The 27,972-nt window shown below is 38.5% G+C and overlaps 1 protein-coding gene across 2 annotated transcripts in view; it reads right to left on the reverse strand.

The window, feature by feature from the left end:
• The window catches only part of LOC105211829 (neurotactin), a 55,193-nt gene that overhangs the window by 12,526 nt on the left and 14,695 nt on the right, over nt 1-27,972 (reverse strand). Inside the window, exon 1 of one of the 2 annotated variants that reach the window (XM_011183483.3) lies at nt 6,091-6,547. The exons of the other annotated variant lie outside the window; for it this stretch is intronic. The gene's annotated coding sequence lies outside the window, so the exon portion shown is untranslated. Of the gene's footprint in view, nt 1-6,090; nt 6,548-27,972 lie in introns of those variants that run through there. 2 annotated transcript variants of the gene reach the window in all.

Here is a 27,972-nt window from a genome sequence, read left to right on the forward strand (position 1 = left end):
ATAGCATATAGCTGCCATACACACTGAACGATCAGAATCAAGGGCTTGTATGGAAAATTTTCGCATTTAACGTGGTATCTTCACGAAATTTAACAAAGAAATGCACCTGTGAAGGGTATATTAGCTTCGGTACAGCCGAAGTTAACGTTTTTTTCTTGTTTTTTAGATTTATTTTTAATAGTTTTGAAAGTTTAAGGCTATGCTAAACTGCATTACATATATACATATTTATGTACATATATGTATATGGAAATACTTTTGAAATGCATGCATTGAAATGAAGTTATTATGCAAATAATGGCCGTCACCGGAGAGATTTGGCACACGCCGATAAATTGGTTTTTTAAATTGCCAAACATTTGAATTGCCAGAAAATTGGCATGAGTCCATGTACAAAGTCTATTTATGTGTGTATATTTATGCAAGTGATCGGCGGCTGTTCGACCGCTGGCAGTCCATTATCTCTTGGTAATCAGTCACGTGTCTATTTTTGCATGCTCGTATGTGTATGTGTGTGCCTGCATGCATTTCCCCATTTCTTGTAGCCAATTACTTGTATGCTCAAAGCATATTTCCGGCAAATTGCTGGAACACAAAATTCGATTGCACACACTCAAGCACACATATACATACATATTTGCATCTAACAAAAGCGGCGATATCAGAAGCGCTTTAGGCAGGAAAAAGCTACCACATTTATCAACAGCAAATTTGGATTAGCTAATCTAATAGAGAAAATAATTTCAAACATTTTTGAAAGGTGCTACTTAAAAAGCAATTTATTCGAAAAATATCTACTATAATGAACGAAATAATTAGAGAAATAAAAATGGATGAAAACAAATGGATTTCGAAAATTAACTAATTTTCTACATTTCCATGACGCTTAATGACTGATTTTGATTAAAGTCGATATTGGTTTTACCGCATCCACGGCGATTGGTTACTTTCAAATCGCTTGCCCTTTCATTTTTGTACAACAACAGCAGCAAACAAATCGTTAGCCAACGAAAGCTGGAAAGCTGCAGCATCTCAGTGAGCCACGAAATTGCCGTCCATTACAATTAATTGCCAGCGATTAGCGTCTGTACTTCACTTTGATATGCATAAATATTATATAATCAAATTTCGAACAGTGTAATTGAACAACTAACTACATCACAGAGCATAAATATATATACTGAGCTGTAAGTATTTGTACATTTGTATATTGTCTTATAATTGAGTTTTTCTATTCTCTTCTTAATGACCAACGGCACCGCTCCACGAAGGGGGAAGCTAACTTCTTTTCTCAACTGTCCTACAACTAACACCAACATACAGTTGCACACATACACACACAGTCAAATTAACGTTGTAAATCAGTTCGAGGTATTCTCTATTGCCAGCTGCCCCAGTCTGTACTCTGCGGTTGCCAAACCAAAGTTTTAACGGCCCACTCTTCTGCTGGTCGGCTGGCCACCGCAACCGGTGAAGTACCTTCGAGTGCTTAAAGGGAATGAGTGGGCCGACCGCGACGACGTTGATGGCCGAAAAAGTGGCTATAGCTACGGCAGCTGACTGCTGGCCAGTAGCCCTATCATAATGGGTTCTTGTGCTCGCTTTGGCTTTTTCGATGGCCAACAGGCTGAAGTGTTCAGCGGTCAGCAACACAAATTAAGTTCATTAGAACGAGTACAACCAAAAAAAATATATAAAAATAATTTTCACAGAATTTTGTAAGCGTTATGAAGTGGCTAACCACTCACTCACTTTTTTTTTGGCTGCTTTAATTGAAGCTCGTTTTGTTTAATGCTTTGTGGTTATTTGTAAAGTAGATTTGAAATTTTCGCTCAGACGCAAAGCGAGATTTAACGAGCAGCAGCAATAAAAAAGAGTTTTCCCAAACAATCCCGGCATGTTTATTTTGTTATCGAGTTTTAAGTGGCGAACGGCCCACGCGGCCGTTGAAGTGTTCTAACGCCTACAAGATGGCTTGCGGAGTACTTGAGGTTTGTTAGGACGCTGTTCATCTTCTTATTTTTTTTTTGTTGTGTCTAACCAAAGATATAAAAGGGTTTTTCTTTAACTGCGCAGCGTTCATAAAATTTATGTGGGTGTGAGTGTTGTTTTTCCCAGTCGCCTACATGATTGATGTTGTTGTTGATGTTTTGTTTATAGGCAAGAAATTACCGTTAATGGGGTTCATACAAATAACCACAAAGGAACATGAGAATTGTTTCAAATAACTGTTTTGTATGAAATTAATTTATGATATAAGCTTTGAAAGTAAACACATTGTTGACAAAGGGTCCGCCAAGTTATTTTTCTAATCTTCGCGCCGAAGTGTAGGCAATATAATTTTGCAATTATGCTATTTTACGATTTAAGAATATGTTCTATATTTTAATATAGATTTTTATTGAATATTTTTCGAGTTTTTTTAATCTACAATATACTGGTAAATGTTGGGATGAGGAAACCGTGATTTTAGAATAAATCTAATTTATTCAAACAATAAGTATGACCTCAAAAGTACTTAGCCTATAATATTTATATAGAGTAAAGTAGATAAGCACACACATATATACGTCCACTACTCCCTCTAAAATGTGATTTTGCGACACAAACGGCAACAACAACGCGCATATTATTCAGTGTCAATGTCAACAATGCTAAGTGCCATCAGACGGGCTAACACACACACACACACAAATACACATTTAATGCATCTTCAAGACTTTCCACAAATAAGCAAATGAAGGTGTACAGTGCTTGCAACGTACATAACAACTCAGATACACGTGAGTTCACGCGTGCAACATGGCGCTACAACAAACATTGTAAATTATGCGTGATGCCACAAAGAGATAGGAGCAGCTGTCTAGCTAGGCAAAGAGTATGCAAAGGTGCGAGTAATATTCAAATACATACATACATACAATCATATATGGATGTGCGCGTGTTTGTTTCAAGGTAAGTGTACTCGCTTGCATGCCGACAGATAAAAAACCCGCAATCCAAACTGAGTTTGTGGACCCAACACTGCGCGATTGTTGCGACATTTAATTGCCGCCAGCCAAGCGTTGCACGCATACACACACACACACGCACATAAATCTACAGATTTATAGCGGAAATGCGCAAACAAACGAAATGTTGACCCAGGCCGAAATGATTCGAAGAACACAACGAAGACATAAAGAATTGCTCGGGCGAAGAGTGGTAAGGCAGCCAGAGTGTGGCCAAGACCTTGCTGCAACAAAAGCAACTTTTGACAAACACTTAATATGCAACGGCGTGTTGGCGTGTATGTGTGCCATGTGTAAGTCTTCGGCTTTGTGACGCGTGATCGCTATCTTTTTGGGAATATAAACAGAGCCCTACATACGATCGGCGTCGTCTTCTAGTGGCATGCAGCTGCAACCCGCTCGTAATATCTTCCACAAAACAAAAAAAAAATGTTTGTAAATAAAAAATTGTTTACATTAAGCAGCGGTGTTGTTGTTGTCGTGTTTTTTTTCCTTTTTATTTGACTGCGTGGCTTTTTGGAAAAGTGTTGAAATCGTTATGTTTTGTTTATCAAGCCAAAAAACCGAAGATCACATATTTCATACGAATTTTGTTTACGTTGTTGTTGCCTAAAACGGACACCATGTTTTGTGTAGTGAAGGCGGGAAAGCAATCATTGTTCTCAAGTAGGGAGAGTGTAGTGATTGCAGCCCACGCTGTCAAGGAAATTTGTATTTTTTCGTTACAGAATGCTGTTATTTGTATAGATTTCCATAACACATACCATACATTTGAGAAGGAACGGAAAGAGCCGTCAAGCCAATAGGGCAATTCACACCCCGAATTGTCGAGCGTTTTGCCGTTGATGGAGCTATGCGCGCGGCGCTTTCTTCAAGCCACTTCATTTGCATGTAAACAATGCGCGCCCATGCTGGAAATCCAGAAAAAGCGTACTTGAGGCGAAAACTTTTCAAATTCATTGTTTGTTGCTGAAATTAGGGTCTCCATATTTTATACATACATACATACATGCAGTATGTACATCTGTATAAGTACAACAATAAATCATAGAAATTCAAACCGAAAAATGGGCGTTTTTGTTGTGTTTTGCTAGTAGTTAGTAGTTGTCTAAGCGGAAGTTAGGCTTCGTTGCCTCTTTGCCGCGAGCGTGCAGCTGCGCGTGCAACAGTTGCCACCAAAAGTACAAAACCATGTCATTAAAGTTGGTTAGCTTTACCGTTGTACACTTTTCACCTACCTACCAACCTACTAAGTTCGAGTCATTAATGATTTTAAAATTTTTTTAAGTTTTTGTTAAGTTTTCTTTTTTGTTTTTTTTTTTTTGCTTTGTTGCCTTTGTTAGATGAAGATTAATGATTTGCGCTGAGGGGAGGCTAAACTGATTTATGTAACGCTTAATGTTGAAAAAAGGAGAAAGAAAAAAAATTGGAAATAGATTAATATACAAGCCAACTGCTCGTTGCGTACCTTTCAATTAAAGTGGCTGATTAAGATTTCGCCTTTGTGGCCCCACAGCTGGCGCCTGCAGTGAGCTTGGTAAACATTGCTACTGCCTACTGCCCTTATGACAGCGGTCAGCAAGCGATTTTAATCACTTTCTTTTTAACCAAAATCCTCATCGTTGTTAAGTGTTTGTTTGGCTTGCATGGAAATCAATCAAATTTAACAACATTCAAAATCATGCTTTTGCTTTAGGCCATGCTATGATTTGTGGAAGTGTGGCTTACGAATATAATATATTATTAAATAAACTACTTTTTGGAAAGTTGTTGTTTTTCTGAACAAATAATAATCTGCAGCGATTTGGATCTTCCGAAGAATAAAATTTTTTACGTAACTATTCTAAACTGAATCTATAACTATTCATGTATTTATTTAAATGAGCGCTAAATGTTTGATATACGAATGTCATAATCTCTCCTTTTTTGGGTCTTTAAAGCGAATGTTTAAGAAAATAATATACATTTGTTCTACATCTCATAGATCTTAGAATAGGACTACCACTGACGATGAACTAGGCTAAACTAACGAAAATATAAGTGAATGCTAATAGATCACGCTAAATATTATGTCTGATTGCTAAGAAGTAATTATATTGAAAAAAAGTTCGAGTTATAGAATTTTTCAATAAAACATACATTTTCCAAAAAGCTGTAAAATATAGATTTATGCACTGTTTTATTTATTTACTTCGCATAAAGTTTTTTAAATACGTTAAAACGTGTATTCTTTTGTTTGTTGTATTTTGCTATTGTTTGGCTCTTAACGTCTGTATACCAAGCCTTGCGTTAGATGATTTATGCAATCCATAACGGTAATATTATATTTCTGGAAGAAAATTTGTATTTCTATTGCCACTTCAAGAGTTCGAGTTATAGAAACTCGGGTTAGGGAAGGAAATTTGTATGAATTGTGGCTTCTAAACGCTATTGCCAATTCAAGTGTTCGAGTTATGGAAGTTCCACTGTATTTATTTATATAAGATCTTTCAAAAGCTTTAAATATATGAATATGCTATTTCAACTTTAATTTTTTCAGTCAGAAGTCCTTAAACAATTTTCCAGTAAATTTTATAGCTGCTTTTTATATATATTTTCAATGTATACAAATAAATATGTAATTTTTTGGAAAAAATTAAGTCCTTTTTATTTAGAGTTTTTAAAAGTTAATAAAAAAAATCAATACCAGAAAAAATTTATAAAGGATAAATATTGTTTTTGTAAAAAAGAAAGCTTTATAATTTTCTATGTTTTTAGTTTAATTTTATTACTAATTTAGAGCATTTATTTAGAGCTCTTATAAAATTGAAAATAATAAATTTAAATACAAATATTATTTTTTAAGATTTTCTGTTCAGTGTATAATTGGTACATTTTCAATCACTTTGCGTGATTTTGCTGGTTTAAACCATATTTGAGATATTCTTTAATTGTTATTCCTTAGCAGCACATAAACTTAAGCATGTGAATGTGTTTATGTATGTCATATTGTGAAATTCATCAACTCATAAATTACATACACATTTACACAGCACTTCACACAAATATATAAGATTTAAAGGTTCAATGGAATACATACATTCAGTCAAATTTATCCAAATTCAATTGCATATCCTGTAGACTCGCACGATACACAGCATCCACCCGTTTGAATTTTCTGCCTTTTCGAAATAAACAATTTTCACTTTGGTCTTGCCAAAAACCAATAGAGATTCACTTATGAGCGCTGTTATCCTTTTTAATTGGGATATTTATTTTGTTTTTGTTTTTGTATTTTTCTGATTTTCAATCTCACACCGTTCGATATAACTACTCAACGGATATTACTTGAAATTGTGTATATTTGTTGTTTTTATTTCTTTTTAAATCGCACTGCACCAGCAACTTGAAATTGTTGCAAAGATATTTCACTTGCAACTCATTGAATCAATGAAATCCAGCTGTACCAAAAGCGCGATTCCCAAGCGAATTGTGCACTTATCCGTAATACGTTGCGCGACGGTCCAAAGCGTTTTTCAAACTACACGCCGGGACGCGAAAAACATGAAAAATAGGGAAAAAGCAGTGTGCGCGTCATCGTCACCCAACAGAGGCGAATGCATGCAACTGCTGGGAAGTGAGCGAGCGAGCGAGTGAAAGAGAGAGAGAGAGAGCGAACGCACATGCAGCATAAACTTGGTTTCCGCTTGAAGAACACTTTCCAATTGCGACGGCATACAATTCCAATAGCAACATGCGCTGCTGTGTGTGTGTGTGTGTGTGAATGCAATTGTGAAATGAGTTTTTGAAGCAGCAGTCAGCAGCAAAATTGGAAAGCCGTGATCAAAACGCGCGTTCACACTGAGCCACCACTTTTAAGGGATGGCCGATGCGGAGCACAGAGCATAAGCCAGCGACCAAAGAGTGGTTGGTACCAGTTTCAAGCGTTGGATGAAAAGAAAGAGTGGTCTCGAACGATGGTACGGCTCGTACACTCACTTGGAAGGCAGCGCAGCGTGAATGTGGCTCAATTGAGAGTGGCATCGCATTGTTTCCAGTGGAAAACATACATATGTATGTGTGTATATTGTTGGTAGTGGCGGCAAGAGGACCAACACTGGCCGGCAAATAGCGTACCTCTGAAGACATACACACACAAATACATACATGCATATTGTGCACATTTACTATAAAATTATACTGTGATATATGTGCATCTCGTACAACTGTATATATGTATGTATGTATGTATGTGGGGTTTCTGCTGTGCGTCTACATATTACCGTTACCGTTGATGATGCATATTCGCATCTGCAACTAAACAAAATACACTAGGATGCCAAGTAGACGAGTATCTGTAGTTTTGCCGCGTGTTTGTTGTACAGTAACGAAAACCGAGTATTGAAAATACAAACATACACTCCGCGACAAAAGTGGGGATACAAAATTGATTACTTATCTTTTCAAAATTATCTTACTTATATATATGTATATTGCATATACTAGATTCATAGTAAAATACATGAGCATACCCACATACTAAATACAAATTAATCGGCAATGATAGAGGAGAAAATGAAGCATCTTAAAAGAGTGTACGTGTGTATGTATGTATTTATTTTTGCTTTTCTCTACGTAATTTCCAAAATGAATCACTGAATTCCCCTGCGGTAGCCGAGGAAAACTCGCTCCAACGAAGGGGGATTTGAAAATTTGTCAGCAAGGATTTACAAAAAAAAAAAAAAACAAAAATAGAGTGTCTTTAAGTAATTGTGTTGGTTGTTGTTGTTGCTTAAGCTATTCACCTTTCGCCACAGGTTGCAACGAGCATTGAATGAACTCTGTGTGCTGAACTTTCCGTTTGCCAAATTGGCGTTGGCAACAGCTGTCACCTGAGTGCAAGTGAGAACTGCAAGTGAGTGGATGACGTTGTTAAGGAAACGTTCTAATTTACGTGAAGTGACACGGCACACACACACAAGTGTAGAGTTATATACTACATGCTGCTCGTAGCCCATTAAAGTTCTAACGGTTCCGCCGTCTTTGTGACATCCGAATACAAATTCAGTATTATTCCAGGCATTTCGAGGTGTCGTTAGCTCTCGTTTTTTCACATTTATATGATTTTTCATGTTCTTGTTTCGTAACGCAACCCTCATCCGCACTATTATCCTTCTAATGATAAATTGATGCTTGGCCAAAGCCTTTGCCTTTACCGTTACTCACTTGCACCTTATTCTGTATGTGTGTATGTATGTCATTACAGCAAAACTTTATCATTATCTCTCTAAACGTGTTACAGTACAACATTTTTAATACACCACCACTGATACACTGAAAAACACAGTTGTCCTGTCTCATATACCCTCTAGGAAAATCTAAGCGAAATTACATACTGACGAGTTTGCTTTCTGTTTGTCGTCTGAAAAAATCATACTAATTGGACATGGAAGTTACAATTCCCATTAGAATCCGTGCACTTTTCCTATAGGGTGTGTATATCGAAATGTACATATTAAGAGCTATAAGCATAGGCTTATCTTCGGCAAGCGCGTTCATTGCTTTCTCTCAAGTTGCGTGACATCCGACAGCAGGACTCGCTGTCGTCGCGAATTTGATTATCTACCCTTCGAAATGGTTTTTTGCAACGCAGTCGTACACGAACGTCAACATAACCTCAATTCTGAACACGTACATACTTACATTTGTACAGACATATGTACGTCACAGTCTGAAGCTTTAATCGCGCCATATTTAAAGTTTTTAAGCGCATTAAATATCTACGATAATCCGTGAAAATTTTAGTTTTGTAACAGAATTTATGGGGGTGAAATATAATTTCGAATGGCAAATGGGTATTAAACCGGAATGGCAAATGGGAGGGAGCTCGTATACAAATTGTGGTTTCATCAAGGTCGGAGAAAAAACGATTAGTTCATATCCCGAAAATTCGATATACAGTTGAACTTTTCTGACTCGAATCACCATAATCCACAAAAAAACTTCGAGTTAGAGAGACAACCATTTAACCTAGAGAGACTAAGACTATGACCCTAAGACAGTTTCAGGAGCGACAGTGATCAGCGGCTTATATGAGAGGCTTGAACATATTCTCTACATGTACATATGTAGAAACTTTAGAACTCTTGAAAACTATGTTTTGTTAGAGCTAAAGCTCTGTGCAAGTCTATGAAAACAAAATCGTCTTAAAATTATCTAACCACAATAAATTTTAGAGTGGCGAAGAGTGGCTTAAAAGAAAAGCTAGCACGCATACTTCCTTCACGGTGTTATTAATAGTATCTTTTAAGAGCTTCCTTCGCAGCTAATCTTCATTGGCTTAGCAGAAACTTTCTTAAGACTTAAGCTTATAACACTCCCTTCCCATGTTGTATATATGTATGTAGATACCTACTTCCACAGCACTTTGCCTGTGTTTGTATGTAAATAGTATGTGTGTGTGTGTGTAGGTGTTCGCAATTCATTAAACTTTCTAGTATTAAAGTTTGCCTTTCTTTTTCATTTTTTCGCAAAGCAGATGTTTTAAGGCACGCTTCCCCAACTGCACGCAGCAACCGAATATGGACTAAAAGAAGGCTAAAACCACAGCAAAACCAAAGACTCGAAACTCGCAGCAGAGTAACCCACATGAAACACATGTTTTGTGTGGGTTCTGTTGTCAACTCCTCTTCCGAGTTTTTGTTTCTTGTTTGTTTGTTTGTTCCTTTGTGTGCTTTTGAATTCATTCAACGCTTTTTTTTTCATTTCGGCTGCTGAGCACTCGATATTTTAGGATGCCGCCATAGACCGTTTTCACACGGGCAATTTTTGTCGCGGCAATTCTTAGTTTTATAGGAGAGGGGGCGACCAAGGGAAGCGAGAGAGAGAGAAATTCTCCTCTCTTCGTCGCCCCCTCTCCTATAAAACTAAGAATTGCCGCGACAAAAATTGCCCGTGTGAAAACGGTCATAGAGACATACATTTATGTTTGTGTGTGTGTGTTTGTGCGCATAATTCTGTCATATTTTAGCGCAAACCAAATGGTTCCTCTTTAATTTCCTGCTGCTCCTTTGAGAAATGCGTGAGCGGGCATAAATGAGAACGATTATTAGAGTTCGTTCGTTGGCGGAGACACACACACATACACACCTACACACACACGCACAAACACAAGTGAACTTGGTTAAGTTCATATGGGTTAACGGATGCCAACCATGAGCCGGCAGTCTGTCAGGCGCTGATTGAAAGAATACAAAATTTGCTCTTTTTATGCTTTTTGTTGTTGTTGTTTTTGTTTTTGTATTTGTACTTTTCACTCTTCCTGTTACTCCTCAGCGCTCATTGAACGCCAACGCAAGTTAAAAAGTGCTCACGGACGGACAGACAGTATGTTGGACGGACAAATAAGCATGACATGAATCCGTCATGTACGTGTATGTATGTGTGTGTTTGTATGTGTTTGTGTTTATGTGTTTGCCTCATTTGTCAGTCAAATGAATTGTGTGGTTGCGGTTGCTGTTATTGTTGTGCTTGTTTGTTTGCACAAAGTGCACGTGTATGTATGTATGGAACTGAATAATTTCATACCCTCATTTCTCACATCAAATTGGAATCGGAATCGAAAATTTTTTTGAAGCACTTGGTGGTTGTTGACCAATATACGAATACATACAAACATAGAAGTTCTCTAAAATATGTTTGTAATGTGACACTGGTTGTTACCAATGTGTTTAGCGACCTTACACTTGCCTCCGAGTATTCCCGGAAAGCCCAAGAACACAACAACAACGGACTCGAATTGAACTTTGACAGCTTTGAATTTTCGAATTATTTCACTTAACAAATGTCTGTGAAATTAAATTTCAATATTCCGTTCAGAAAATGTTAACAACTGCTGACGGCACACACACTTACACATATCTACATATGTATGTATGTATGTATGTATGTTTGTAGGCATGTAATTAGGTGGGCAGCCGTAAATGTACATCTGATGGTGCATTTAAGTGCAAGTAGGCTATGCAGATAGTGGTTGACTGACAGACGAACAGGCACATTCAATCAACAACCCATATAAACTTGCGCTCACATACAATACATACATACATACATACAAATGTACAGTTGTATGCTCATCGGCTTGTTTGTCACTTTTGTGTCTGCACAGCTGGCACAGCCCAGCCGAAATGCAGCCGAAAAAGTGCAGTCTGAAATTTAATATAAAAGTTTGTTTACTGATTATTTCGAATTGAGCGTGGAGGGGGGTTGCCCCTCAGCTTTTTTAACATTTGTCATTAAACTGTGTTGTGTTGTTGAGGCATGAATACATGAAAAAAATAAAAAAGTAACGTAGTACGTTTATATGAATTGAATGAAATTCTAGTTGATTTCTATAGCTTCTTTATAAGACCTGTCACTCACAAATTCTGAACAATTCTTTATATTAATTACAACACTAACAAAAGATAGTTCCAAGCCAATCAAGAACTTAAACAGAAAGCCTGTTAGTTATCTACACTAGCTGAACTGGTAAATTTATACTGCTTTAGAGAAATAAAGGAAGTTAAGCTTAAGAAAGTCTCCAAAAATTTCATAGGTACAACAACTATAGGTTAGTAATCAACAGTTGAAGAATAATTGATATTGAAATTGAAGAATCTTATCTAGAACACTAGATTATGGAAGAGTCGGAGCTTCTGCCCAGAATCTTCCAGTGGAAACGAACCTAAAGTCGCCGTTCTTTCCCAGGTGAACAAATTCTAAGTTACTTCCATAAATGTAGTATCCAGGGATTAGATTACCTTAGAGCTTCGTGGTGGTTTGTAGATTTATCATTATTTCCATTCCGATTCAGAAGTGCAAACGAGTTCATATTAAGTAAGTCAATGTGATATCACAAGGCAAACAGGCGCTGATTTAAAAGCAGTGAAGCTCTTCATCGCCTTACGAGAAATTGCAATTCAAAATGCACACAACTGCTGTCACATCTGAAGTTGCTCGAAAATATGCAGCAATGTTCCAAAGCAAAGTGATGGTTCACATAGTTTTGGCATATTTGCCGTCTCGAGCTCTGCGGTACCTTTGCCTGTTCACATTTATTTCGCGTTTTATTTGCATAACTTTCGTGTATTTCCGCACTATTTCTTCATTCATCACTGCTTCACTTATTTTTATTTCTCTGTCGGTCTGTTTTATTGCACTCAAAGCACTTGTCGTTTGGGCGCCGCCACTCCGAACTGCTATTCACGCCAGTCTTCTTCCGATCCTGAAAAATTTTCGAACAAATGTGCTTATCTGACACACACACACTGTAGATGTACACCACCACAAGGCTTTATTTGCAAAACCGCATTTTTGCTCGGCACTTCACATTCCATGTGGCACAGGCCGCACATACAACACTCGCCAACTGCCGCGTCTCTCCGCCACTTATCTCATGCCTACAATCGTTTGCATATCCTGCCGCGTGGCGTTGCTGATTTTAATCCTTTACATTACCCAAATAGTGTCGGCGTGTAGTTTCGTTAGCTGGCAGTTGGAGCATCCGTCCGTCTGGCCATCAGCGACTGCTGTCTGTCTGCATCCTTTCTAAGCATTTTGTTGTTGCACAAAGTAAATTACTTATTTGCATTTCGGTTTTGTTGTTGGCGCTTGCATTTTTGTAGACACATCTGAAAATGTACTCCAAAGAAATGCCATAAAGTGCACTTCTGTCCCAAGTTTTGCTCTCATTCATGAAGATTCTTTTGGTTTGCGGCACGCTTTCGGAGCTCAAATATTCTTAGTCGCAAGCGGGTTCAAAAGTTAATGAGTGTACTTTATCAAAACTTTCTAAATAAAGTAGTTTTTGGGTTAATTTGTGCTTGATGTTTACTTAACCGAATTGCAGGCTTCGTTGAGTTTTCCGACAAGTTTCGGCTCTTCAATGTGTGTAGAGGAAGTGTAAAATATTTTAAAATTAAGAATTCATAAAGCGGAAAGTGGAGCCTAAATGAAACTTGTGCTTTTGAACTGTTTGGTGATTTATATCGTAACTATCGAATTTATACCCCTACATCTCATTCCGGAAATTTTTACTCGCCAGAAGCCTTGGAAATTAGACTAGTAGTTTCCCATTAGGTGCTGACCTTCTCTGTGTCAACGTACTGTAGCAGATTTGCTTACTAAATTAAGTGCTCTATAGTACAGTTATCCAAGTCTAACTAGTTTCGAAGCTTGTCTTAAACCTTTTACAAGTTCTGTAAGAAGCAATGATATGATCTAGGAACTTTTTCGACAAAAAGACTTGAAATTCATTTAGTCCATTTAAGTTGCAGTTAAGAGACTCTACAAAGAACTTTCTATGCAACTCATGCACTTCCAATGTGTCTGTGCAATTGAAGAAGTAGAAGAACCACTCGTGATCAATGTCTAAACCTACGTACAATGGGCCGCAACAACAATCTAATAACTATAATTACAGCAAAAGGATGAATGCGTCCATTAGATGTGGCGACGACACTCGAAAACTGACAATAATGTCGTTGTCACTGTCGCTGTCGCTTATGTTATTATTATTATTTCATTATTGTTGTTGTTGTTGTTGTTGTTGCTGTTGTCGTTGTCATTACTGCTGCTGTCGCTGTCATTTCTTCCACTCAAGCGACTGGAAATAATCGCAAACAATAGATACATCGTCGGCGCAAAGATGTCTTATGTGTCTTGTGGTCTTGTGTTCTCTGGCAGTCAAGAATAACAGTAACAAAACGAACCGAATAAGGTTTAAAAATAAGAATACAATCAAAACGCTGTACAAGAGTAAGAGAGTATAATAGCGCACAACAACACACAACAGTAAAGTGCATTTGTAGCTGTAAAAGGCAGCGCTGTAACTTTCCAAAAAGTGGAGAATAAAAAGTAAATAACGAAGAACATTACAACAAAAATATTGCGATATTAGGCGCAAGCTGGCGACATAGGAGCAGCCAACGAAGTTACAAGTCGCCTCAGTCGTTGCACCGTTTGCGCCAGCGCAGACGAGTAATAAGGCAAGGCAAGACAACTGCAAGCACCCACAATGCCAGCGATGCGCAAGTGGCAATAAATAGCGAGCAACAATTGCAGAACAGTGCACGGCAGAGCACAGCATCCGCGCTGTTGCATTCGAACAATGGATGAATGCACCCACTTCACTTTAGTCACTCAGTCAAACTTCATACACACGTAATATATATACATTCATATAGATATATAACGCTAATATACGAGTACAATTCGTATGGATGAACTGAGGAATAAGAAAAGCACCGCATAAAAGAAAGGAAACCAGCAATGACAAAGCAAATGCAGAATATCTTATAAACAACAACAACAACAGAAATAACTAACAATGGTGCAGTAAAGAAAGCGCTCGTAATAAAGAATTTACTGCCTACCGTGGATCCGAAATCCAAATACATTCATACATACAAAGATATACATATGGTATATGTCAAATCATGGATGCAAGTAACAGTACCTTGAAATCTGAAAAGGTTATAGAGGGAATGGCGGCAGAGATATGCAAAGTTATGATATTTCGAATTGACATTTCGTAATATGTTACTGCGGAGAGTTAAGAAATGTTGAGTTCTGTTTCTTGAAAGGGATTCTATCTCGGAGCTCGATCGGTGACCCAAGAAGTTGAATCTTATTCTGCGCGTATCGGCCTTTATTCCATCTTTCCTGAACATTCGTTAACGATTTCTCGATGTAGGTATTATTTGAAATTTTGAACTAATATGGAGACCAACCAACACGAATATTCGAGTAAGAAACGTTGACTGTTTCTTGAAAGTTCTATAATTCAGTCTCAGCTAATTACAGGGTTTAGTATCCGTATTTATACCCAATAAATATGTTCTATAATATTTATATATATTTTGTGTGTGTAATCTCAACACCTCTCTTTATTGTACTATTTATATACTGCTAAAACAAGCTATTGATTTTTTGTTCCATTTGCACGGCTGTTGGCAAAAATTCCCACTCTTTAACTTTGAATGACTAACTATGCGAGATCTGCCAGCTTTGACGCTCTTTTTTCACTTGGCATTTCATTATGTTTCTTAGCCATTTGCTTTCGCCTTTTACTTGCACTATTTTCAATATTGTCTTATGGTTGCATCAAAGGAAACCCTTCAAATTTTTTAGTTACCTTTTTCTGCAATTGTGGCAGTTTTCCACCTCTGAACCCCTGAACATCCCACACACAAACTTACTCTACTTCTGTATGCAGCCAATCCTCGTGTTAATTCGTGAGTGATGGCAAAACTTTCTCCGCCCGCATTGCTTTGCATTTCACGCCACAGTGATCCGATTAGAATTTTTTATGGGAACGTAAGTAACAACCTAAAAAACAAAAGTGGTAAATAATAGTGTGTTTGTATGAATGTACATATATGTATAAAGGCTGGGTAGAGCCCGTGTTTGAGTAATCCCATTCAAGTGTCGCTATAGTGACTGTAAAACTGGCCAATTATTGTGTGAGTATATATGGCGAATTCCATGGAGACCTAGCTGTTATCAAAAATCTTACAGAGAGAAATCTGTTTTTACAAGCCCACGGTAATCTAATAGTACTCCGCGAGAAACCTATTTCTTAAAGATGCATACATATCATGTCCACGATAAGATAAAAGTCGAGTTTAACATTTGGATCTTGGGTATTTCACTGGCTTGATTAGGTTCTAAGTCCAAATTTTGCGACGAGGGACCTAATATAGCCTTGTAACTTTAACTACAAACTCAACAGAAGAACCTTGAACCTAAATTAAACGAAGAAACATTTGTTTTCAAGCATGTCCTCTATGGAATGAACCTTCAATGCAAACAGACTTCGAAACAGCGAAAAGTGTGGAAGACGCAAAGAGTCTACACAAAACCTAAAGAAATAAAGATTGTCTGTACATTTGCGCTTGCAGTGAGTAATCATGTTTATGTGGCTTTAAAAAACGCTTCAGCGCGCCAATGGCTGACACGCTGGCGATGTGGGCGCTCGTGGTGGGTGGTGCGGCGCGGCAGTATTGCATGGGCATGTTCGGGTCGTGTCTGCATTTAAGTGGTCATTGCTTACAAGCTCTCTTACATACACTTAAAAGTGCAAATTTCTCCAGCAGTCTAGCGCGGCTGCTTGTTCGCATGCTTACGAGTATATATGTATGTATACTCGTACGTCTGCCATTTGTAGTACAAATTTTATTGTATTTTAATTGATTTTCAAATGTGCATTCCTCAGTTTTCCAACTTTTGTGTCCGACTTTTTATTTGCAATTTCCATTTACAAACGTTTTCATGTTATTTATGTAAACATTTGTAACGCTTGTCGGACATGAACACATCAGCAGATCTCGCGCCGTACATACATACATACCTATGTACATATATATAGAGAAGTGTGTAAGCTTGTAGAAGAGTCGTAAAAGTTACTGGGTTATTGTTGACGCCGATGATGAAGCAATTACGCGTTGATATTCGGAATAGTGTTTGGGAGTATTTGTGAGTACACTTACATATGCACATATCTACAGGGAACATGTAGTTTTGACTTGAAAATGTTTCAACCGCTTTCTATAATCTTTTATAATCTCGCAACATGTTGCATCCAAAATCGGAATATAAAATTTCAAGGCGGCATATTCTGAACGTGAGGACCTCATTGCTTGTGGCTAATTTTTGATCGAAAATATAGGTAAATCTCTCAGATATTTTATAGAAATTCGGAAGAGATATTTTCCTTATAATTATGTGGCGAAAATGGGCAAAACCGGTTCAAAACTTCCCCTAGCCCCCATCTAACTAATATTAAGTTTATCAAACTACTGGTGGACTTTATACCGTACGAATATATGCTTCCACAGGCTGTAATCGCTAGAAGAGTAGTTTCTAGTGGACATTAAATGCCTCAGTTCTCCCTTACAATATAAATGACTCTTTAATGGTGTTGAATTTAAACTTTCTTCAAAATATTTTAGCTCTGTCGCAAGCAAAAATCCAAATAAAAGTGCATTTAAGCGTTCACTAATAAAGAAAATAAATGCACATTGTAACAGTGCTTTATACACAAATCTAAAAACTGATTACATAAATGAGCATTTCATCAACAGCAATTTGTCTTAGCATATTAACCATTACAACTGAGCGGCTTTAAAGTATTTAACGATATTTATTTTTCCAAGCGAACACAAAGCATTATGATGAAAGTTCGATAATTACGAAGCAAAAAATTTAAAAGAAAGCAAAAAACGGTATTTGTTGCAACAACATCTAACTGAAGCTGCTTATGTGCCGCAATGAAGATATTATCAATCAATCGTAGATTATCGCTACATCATTTTGAATTTGGTAGGGGAAGATGTGGGTGGTGATTACGATGACGCGCTGCTGTAGGGAGCTGAGCGTTGCTTCGGGGGAATTGAGTCCCGAAATCTGTCATAGTATATATATCATATTGAAAGCAAAAAGTGTCATAATATATAGAAATATAATAATGAAGTGAGACGTGCAACGCTGACAATAATACATCATCTCCAGCTCCTCCCTGCGTACGCTCCTGTGCGCTTCGTTATCTGCCACAGCGTAATTGAGTCAGCAAAATTTCGCGCCATTTACACATTTTTTTCTACACTCTGTGTGTATGAATTGCTTTGTGATCACTTGAAGTGGCGAAATGCAGAGTAAAATCATTGCTGAGACACAATGTTGCACTTCATCAGTAATATAGGGGGATCTAGCTGCATGCTTGTCGTATGGACGCCCTGGCGCCCAAGCGTCCAAGCTTGTGCTTGCGAATTAAATTCAACAGCAGACAATTCAAGTGGGAGAAAAAGTATCCAAATCATTATCCATTTGATGTTAGCTGCAATTGAACAGATCCATGGAGGTACATAAATGGTGACGCACAGACGGAGTGAAAGCTTTGTTAAGGGGGATCTAGGTGATACCTTTTCTTAGTAAAATTCTATTCTAAGAAAGCACATCGGTTACGTCAGTTGTAATATACATTTGACCTCATTTTTTCTAACTCTATATTACTTGGAAAATATTGGCACCAAATATTCAATAAGACTTTATAAATAAATTGGATATTGGTTGTATGTAGCCTAGATCAGGCATTAGAGCTCACAGATACAGAATTTTATCGATAGACGCGTGTGATTGACCCCAATCTACACCCAATCGTAGAACCGCCTATGTTCGTGTCCAGTACAACATTACAGCGGTACCAAAGTAGCTGTAAATTGCAACGCGAAAGTTGCGGCAGCAAAAAGTGTGGCAGCTGGGCAGATCCGCTTTGATGCGATGATGAGATGGACGCTGCGATGCGATTCGGCGAGGATGCAATCGACTGCTGGCCTCTGGCAATTTGGTGCATTGAACTTTACACTCGGCCACAAGCACTCACACACACACACACCTACGTTGTAAGTGCGCCGGCACCCAAAGGTACGGGCGGGCAATATTGAGAGTGTTGCTAGCGTATTTCGTAGGAAGGAAATTGCGTTGCATGCCACTTGGGTTTGCAATATGCCATCAACAACAACAACAGCAATCATAAGACAGCTTACAATAACATCAATTGCTACTGCAGATGCGGGCGAATTTTTCGATTCAACAGCAACAACCCACTCACACACAAAACAACAACAACAAGCAATCGCCAATCTGTAGATGCGAATGTATAAATGTGCTTATTATCTATCAGCTCATAATGCGATTATAGGCCACTGCGCGCCAGCCACAGCCACTGGAGAGCCACAAATAAATAAATATTTCATTGGAAATGGCAACGAAAGCGCATTTGTACATAGAAAAGCCTGTGTGTGCTTAAGATGCGGCTGCTAAGCCCAACGGATGGATATTTCATTTGCAGCAGTCAACAACAGCAATAACAATAGCACTAGCAAGAAGTAGAAGAAGAAGAACGGAAACGCATCAGCGCAGCCGAGTGCTGCAATCGCTAATCTGGCAGCGTGTGTTTGTGTGTGACTTGGATTTGTTGCAACATTTTGCAGCTGCAACGTTGAAATATGAGTGTCTAAGTGTCTGTATGTATGTTCCGCGGGATTTACAAATTATTAATAATCAAAGCGATTGAAGTGCTCCAGCAGGCGGCGAAATAAAAATCAATAATAAAAAAGTGATAAATGCGGCCTAAAGCTGCATTAGCAGATTCAAAGTGCTCCTATAACAATATATACAGCTATGTGCATATAAATAAACTGCGCTACATACACACATATGCTTGGAGCGCAATTAATGTGAAATCGTTCGCCCATTTCTCCTTTTCTTCAACGAAACAGAAAACGCAATAAAATAAGAAATATAAAAAAGTGTAATAAAAATTACAATAATTTACATACCCACACACACACACTCGTCTATAATATTGGAAAAAAATGTGACGCCGTCAGCTGGCAGCAGATGTTCAATCGCTCGAATGCTGCACTCTGGCGTTGTTGCCACAAATTGTTGCATTGGCCATATGAATGTGAAAGTTAGTGTTGCCTGTGTGCGGTGGGTGTGTTTGCGTGCAACAAACCCTTTCATTTGGAAAATCTAAATAAAACACGGCCATTTGCCACGGCTGCATGATAGTAAACGCCTGCAAAGGTGTTGAGTGTAATTTGTCAAAACAAATGGCTTTTGAATCAAAATTGTTTGGTTTTTTATGTATGAGTGATGACCCTTGCGAATGCAACAACATAAATATACAACAATAATTTTATTCTCGGTATATTTCACGAGTGTGTAAAGCGGTGAGTTGGGTATGTGGGAATGCTTTTGTTTGTATGGGCTTGATGAAATCTATAAAATTAATGGAATTTGAGCTAAGAAGAGATTCGTCGATGCTGAAGAATATCTTGTCGCGGTGGGCCAAGAAAAATTTGCTTTTTATATGGAAATCTTAACCGGATAACGACCCAAAGCGCATCGATGTTTTTGAAGGCCATCATCTTGTCTAACTTGAACACAATAGAACATCTCTGGATGACGTTAAAGACCCCGTTAGTAGCTAAAAATATCCAGTTCAAATGTTTATATAAAATGAGCGCAATAAAATTCATCGTAATACGGGTTATAGTGGAAAAAGAGATTTATTTTATATGTCGTTGCTAATTATCTGACAAGATCGTAAACATTTTTATGAGATTTTACAAATGATTTTTGAACAAGTTTTAACAAACTTAAGTCAAGTCGCGTATGTTGAACTGAGCCTTAAGATATCAATTTAAGTACTTCGTAAGCTTTTATGATGAAATCATCGAGTTGTATTCGAGATTTCCTAATAGTATTGAGCAATATGTTTACAATTATAAAATTTCATTAAGATAACAGTACTTTTCCAGAACCAATTTGCATTTAAGTCACATCGAATCAGAAAACTTTCCTTAATACTACGATAAACTTATACTCTTGTACTCATACTAGATTAAATTATGAAAAATAAGTATATTAGAAGAAATGCGCGAAACCAACGTAAGTCAAGAAGACCTCAACTATGTGTACATCACACGCATTTGCATTATAAACACATATCAGATGATTCAAATGGTTTCAGGTTGCAAGTCCGTCCTAATGAAGTTGTTAAACTAAACCGCATACCCGCTCCAACATGTGTACGCGTACATATGTCAAACACTTTGACAACAAAGTGGCATTCATTTATACTAAATTACAGTTGCCAGTTGCAAGTTGCAAGTAGCAACCACAGATGCCACAAATTAGCGCAGCACTACTGTGCAGCTTCGAGAGAAACCGCAACAGTGCGGTTGCAGATTTGCGGCTAGATATTCGGTTTCAAGAGCGACTAGTAAATAAATAGATAATGAACTAATTCATTAAATGAGATTTACTCAAATCAGCGGATGCCAGGCGGCAAACGAGCTGTACTACGCGGCAAGCGACAGTTGGGGAGCACAGCGTCATCTGCGGTTGCACATTCGTATACATTTACAACGGCATCTCTCGCCACATCTAATCAATGCGCAAAGTAGATACTAACAGTCAGCACGCCAGTTGGCGCGTGATACGACAGCGCGTGGCCCAGCTAATGAAGTGTACCGCAGAGTGATGTGGAGCGCTGAGTGAAACGGGCAGCAAGCGGCACGTCGCGCGTTCCGATCGGCATGAGTTGGCATAAATGCGGGTTGCGTTCGGTACAGTCGCTGATGGAGAAGCAATTGAAGAGTGCAATAGTTGCGCATGCGCGCGAGCAACTTCTTCGCGCTCCATCCTCTTCCCTCCGTTGATGCTTCAATTGCACTCACTGATCACGGAGTCACAGTTTTGTTTTGATTTTCAGTGAGTAAGGCGAAACTGTACCGTTGGCGCGATGGCACTTGTGTGCGGCAAGCGGCCTCCGGCGCACCAACAACCGCAATGGACTGCCGTTTCTATATACATATACATATGTGTGCCAGCGCGGTCGACTTCATTGCGACGCGGCAATAAAAGATAATAAATGGCTGCAATTATCGCTAATGTCTAACAGCGGTTGGAGCGCGTGCGCAACCAACAACACTGACTGCCACATGGAGAATGCCGCAATAACAACAATAACAACGCATAGCGGAACAGACTGTTGAGTGATTGTGGAACGTTGTTGCTACTGTCATTGCGAACAGTAAGAGGCAGTGCGAACAACAATAACAACAAACGCCGCAACCGTAAAGTTCAAAAGTCTTTAGGGCGCACGAATCGCTGCTGACAAAGCAAATCGTATTTCGAGGTAAAATCAACAACAACAATAATAAAATACTAGGATTTCAAAGAAAAACATACAACGCATAAACTACAAACTCGCGCCAAAGAGCAAAAGCGAAATGGCAACACTTGCAACAGTTGCAAGTTCAGCCATTCATGCCGCTTGCGTCGTAAATTTGCTGAGCGCTTGCATTTCTCCATTTTTAGTTGCAGCAACTGGCAATATTTTTGCAAAGTTCAAGTTCATTAAAACGGCGTGGAAGAATAGCGAGCAACAACAACATGATGCCCACACATACATATACTACATACGTATAATGTAATAGACGTTGGCGGCGGAAATTGGCAACGTGCCCATTGTCAGTATTTGTGATAGTTTTATTTGCGCGAAAAACTACGAGCAAACAGCGGCCCGGCAATCGGTGGCGTTGGACAGCATCAGCTGCTGCAACATTTGGTTCAATGACGCAGCAAACTAACCGGCCATGTGGCATGCCTCAGCCGCGGGTGGTGACTATTACTGCAAATCGTGCATTTAATTGCAATGCATGGCATATTAAGCCAAATGATTTACTGAATATCCATGCAATGTGGAGGAATTGAGACAACACAACTGGGCTGTACGTTGACGGCCTGGGTGATTCCAGAGCACGAGCATCTCAAAGGTAAATTAAAACTTGAAAAAAGCATTGCTGAAGTTCACAATAATCGCTTTGTTCGTGTATGTATGGAGACGTTTACCTTACTCTCTGAGCTGAAGAGTGTACATTGTTCGTCTCTAGAGTCTAAGAGTCACCTCACCGGGTATTATAATTACCCTCGCTTTGTGGTGGAAGGCTTATAAAGATTACTTTTGTCCGTCGAGAGAGGAGCTTACTTTTAAATCTTCTAAAATCCAAATTATTCAGAGTTATTCGATCGAAGAGTTCGAGACTGGCCTGAGTTCCGAAATTATTTATTTCTTCAAAGCTATGACTTACAATAATGCGTTGGGTTTTTCTTGTAGGTGCGATCATAGCGTGGACATTATATATTTGAATGCAGGCTTTCACCCATTCATATCATAAACGTTTTTTTCAAGAAATGCCCCACAATATATCCATATATATGTACAAATATGAGTGCAAACGCTCTCTCAATTCAGTGTCCAGATTCCCATCCATGGTGGTCCCTTCGGCTTGCCGCGTTCTCATTAATGCGGTTGATTTCACTGCAACAACAGCAACGCCACAGCACCAACAGTGTTATTGACTACGCCTGCGTGGGTGGCACATCGCATACAATCACCAAATCCTTGTGGAGGCCAGACAAATGAGTCGCAGATTCATTCATTCATTAACATCTACAACAATCAGCTTCAATATACACATATGTATGTATGTATGTCTGTACAATCTCTCCTTCACAAACGTAGGGCATCCTATACAACGACTCATCCTACGAGTAAGATTTTACATTGTCATAAATTTACACAAATTATTTTCAGTTATGAAAAGAGTTATCTGTATGAATAGGCGTTCATAATTGCGCTAAGCGACTGGGGATGAGTGGTGTGGGGTGCCAACATGCCATGTAGGTGTTGATGGTGATATGATTGAGAATTTCAATTTAAATTTCACACATCAATTATTTCGACTAATTCGACAACAACGCTAATCAAAGAGTCAGTAGTGAGTTTAGAGGCATGAATTCCAACGTAATCACGCACAAATTCACATAATTAATCGCAAAACTGTAAAGGAGTAGGTCAAACCTATTACGGAATATATAATAATATTAATTTTTTGCAAATAAAATACAGTGGAACTTCTCTAACTCGAATCACCATAATCCACAAAAAAACTTCGAATTAGAGAGACTTCGAGTTATAGAATTTTCATTGAAACTTACAATTTTTCAAAAAGCTGTAAAATATAGATTTATTTATTTACCTCGCATAAATTCTGCAATTTTGATCGTTTCAGTTTACTATAAATTGGCTCTTGACGTCTGTATCCCATGCCTTTGTTATATGAATTATACAATCCATAAGTGTAATATCATATTTTTGTTCGCCTCTTTACGAAATAGAGAGGTTCTTTTAAAATTCTGCCTCGATAGTACAATTTTAAATTTATAATTTATAGAAGGAAATTTGTATGAAATTTTAGTAAGAAACTTCGAGTTAAGAAAATTTGAGTTATGGAAGGAAATTTGATTTCTAAACACTATTGCCAATTCAAAGGTTCGAGTTATGGAGATCTTCGAGTTATAGAAGTTCAAGTTATGGAAGTTCCACTGTATATCTTTTTGATTGACAAACCAATTCACTGCCTTTGCATGATAGTCTAGAAGATCTATGTAAATATCTAAGAATATTTGCTGTTTTCAAGTAAGATGCATATGAGAGATATATTTTATATTCAACTGTTACGATATATACATATCGTCATTGCTTCTTCGAGCAAATACACGGCTCAGAAAAGTCAAAGTTCCACTTAAAACTAAATATATATGTATCTATGAATATAGGGAACACAAAAAGACCAAACATATGCCTATGTCATAAGAATCTAGAACTCGACCAGCCCTGAAGTGTGAGCTCAACGTCATCGGCACACGACACATCACACAAAAGCGACGTTAAACGTTAAAATTCAATTTAATAAACAAACAATAAACAAATAACAGGAAATGCACGCACAAATTCAGATGTTGATGATGGAATTAATAAGGTAATTGGGTGAAAGAACCAGCCAGACCTTAAGTGGTGCACGAAAGAAAGCAGAAAAGCGTGTGCCACCAAAAACAGCAACAACAATGACACTTGAAAACAGCACAATGCACAACTGTATGTGGAATCAGAAAATTATTTTTAACTTGCACACTTCTGAGCTGCTCATTTACACTGTCTGTTTGTGTTCAGAAAAATGAAAAAATGATTAAGAACCACCAAAGTCAACAAACGCCTGTGCCACTGATAGGTACAACAAAGCCGCTGTGAGTTCGTCGTTCAATTGATTGGAAGAGAAGTCATTCAAGCGTCTGGGTGACGGTCGTTAGAAAAGCAAACAAACAATTGTAAAGTCACTGCAGCGTTCAAAACATCGGACATCGAAGGTATTGTAAGCAAATAAACAGTCGAAAAAGTCCCTGCCTAATTACCGGAAATAGCACTTGCCACAATGCAGAAGGAAGACGCGGAGCGACGAGGGCGCGAACATGATTGCACAGAGGTACAGTAAATGTACATATAAGGGACCGTGATGCAAAGCTATATGGATGCAGTCTTGAACTACAATCGTGGCACTTGAAGTCGCACCTGAGCAATGGTATGCTTAAATTACTTTTTATTACTCGAAACTATATCTATTTCTGTTCATATATGGAAGTACCCAAGAGGAAATAACTTCAAGCTGAAATTACAGATTTTCTAAGATAGCTTCTTGCAACTATATCAGGACTTAGTTTATGGTATGTGTTCAAGTAATTCTGATAGCTCTTTCTGTTATACTGGGAAAGGGAAATGGAAACATCGGACACATTTTTGTAAATTTTTGGACACTTTTTGTCCCTTGGAAATACAAGGGTTCTAACGCATGCCAGATTCTATCTTTAATCTTTAATCCATCTACTAAAGTTTCTATTTGAGTCCGTGTGTTGAGTTGTTGGGCTGTACCCACCTAAGCGACTTAATTTGTGTTGCCGCGCTGTCTACAGTCAACACGTATGACAAAGCAAAACAGACAAGTCGGCAAAATGAACAAGTACAAGCTTTTTTCAATGCTGTCATTTCGCTGGCGTGCTGGCAATGCTTCAGTGCGCATGCGCATCGATGCAGTTAAAAATAAAACCGGGAACTCGAATGATGTAGTTTTACCTAACTTTTTGCCTGCTTTTCCGAACTTAGAGGCGAAATGCAACGACATTTCCTACGCTGGGACTCAACAGCGCCGCGCTCCGTTGCGGGTCAGCGACTGCTGCAGTAAATTATAGTTGCGATAAATGACACACCCTGCCGCTAGTTGGCCGCGTGCAATGCCAACAATCATGTAAATCATTTCAAGTTCACGGCAAACACTGCCGCGTTGATATGGCTGGCAGCCAAACGGATCGGATCAACATCAACAACCAGGCAACAGCACCGAAAACGAGGTTTGTGCAAAAATCAATGTAAAAGTAAATGCAACAACGATCATTTTTGATGCGTGCCACAACACGGTGTGCTGTCGTATAAAAATATCGCACATGTCAGCTTCACGAACGTGCAACGCAACAAGCAGCAGGGCAATGGGACAGATCGTCAGCTGAAGTACCACACTCGCTTAGATGTGCGCGACGTGCTGTTGATTAGAGTTGAAGGCTCATCGGAATTACTGTGCGTTATTGGCAGCGACACTGGGTGCCTCGGCGGAATTGTCCCAGCGGTGGTGAGTGCATTGTCGCGTCGCATATGCAACACGTGCGCAATGTGAGACTGCTGCTGGGAAGGACGCCTGTCACTGGAACGCCCCCATAAAAGGGCTGAAGTGCAAAGTAGGGAATGTGACATGTAACGTACTCGTATAATGAAGACAAAGGGGTTAGCAATCAAAAAGCAATGCAAACATTGCCTCAAACATACTTGAGTATTCGTATTATAATGACTCAAAGCAACCGCAAATATAAGTTTATTGTTATTTTTTTTTCGTATTTAAAATTATGCATCTAAATAACGTATGTTTTAAAAATAAAGCTGTTCGTACGTACAATAAATTCCAAGAATTCGTAAGCGCATAACTCCATACCGCATATACACATATCGATTTATTTATCTGTATATATTCACATTTTGTGATTTATTTTCGTAATTCAGTTGCAACAATAGTGTCCGTTTGACACGCTGACATTTTCGACGAATCGACAAATCACAGCTTCCAGCCCTCTATCTCATCTTTATTCTTATCATTTCCCGCTGTGCCATGTCAGCCCTTTTTTGGTTTTCGCATTGAAAACACACAAGATAAATAAACGCAGTCGTAAAACAATAAACATTTTCAATTAGTCGCGTTGCGCATGCGCGGTTGCACCAAAAGCTTTAACACACACGAAATTCATACACCTACACCATACACAACAGTCGGGTATACGGACTTATGTGGGTAGCAAATGGATGATGTTCCTACAACTGGCAGTTTATTGTTTTTATTCAACACTCCGGGCTACTGTTCGGCTGGTGTTAAATTTCAAAATAACTTGATTCGCTCTAAGCGAACATTCTTCGCATGAATTTGTACAGTGAGACTTTGATAGAAGCAAATGGTAGTAAGGCTTATTTACTTTCGTACGTATAGACCAAGTATAAGGGAGAGTAAATGTGCTATTTTGGAGACCTAATACTAAAACTAGACGAGAGTCTATAATCGTCGAATTATTTTTCTTTCAAACCGACTCATTTTTTCAGAACTACCAGGATTTTGGGCTCTTTTGCAGCGGAAGCTACAGAATACAGTAGTAGAAGGTCTGAACTATAAAAGCCTTTCAGTTCCCATTTCGAGGGAATAGACTTTAAAATTTTAAGATCATTTAAGTTCTCGTGCCTCTCAAATTTTTAAAATTTGATTTTGAAAAAGAAAAAAATGTTAAGCTCTCGTAGATTACCCGCCAAAATAATTGTATTAATATAATTATGCATGAGCCTGAATAATTTCATAAGTGTACATCTACTCGGATTCATTGTAAATTTCCCGGTACATATGAACGTCTGTGTGCGGTATGATCTCGTTTCACAAGGAGTAACCGCGTTAAAGCGTTTGGGCGTTTCACGAAATCACCGCTTGTTGTTGGGTTGTTATCGTTAAAGTTTTGTGACATGTAAATATCGTTTAAATGTGACTGACTGAGCACGACTCAGCGACGCAACGACACCAGACCAGACGTTAGACGTTGCCCCCAAGCGTTAATGGCAATAATGCAAAAACGAGACTAATGTAAATGGTAACAACTTTCGACATCAATGGCGGAAAGCAAACATAAAATAACCTCATTTGCCCCCACCTCCAGCTCCAGTCAGCGCCGACCGTCCATGTTTGGTTGGTTGTAAGCGCGCGGCCCATTTGACATTGCCGCCATGGCTCGCGGCGACACATCTCACGTTCACCTCGGTTTCTCTTTTTTCTTCGTTGGCTAGGCTTCAATTACACTCTAGTAACGAAGGAGTTGAAGCAGTTAATTGAACTAGAAGGAAAAGAAGTTGGTGTAGGAGACCATGTGAGAGAGCAAAAGGAAGGGAAGCAGACAA

This window comes from Zeugodacus cucurbitae, chromosome 4 (genome assembly GCF_028554725.1).
Source record: "Zeugodacus cucurbitae isolate PBARC_wt_2022May chromosome 4, idZeuCucr1.2, whole genome shotgun sequence".
Classification (NCBI taxonomy): Eukaryota; Metazoa; Arthropoda; class Insecta; order Diptera; family Tephritidae; genus Zeugodacus; species Zeugodacus cucurbitae.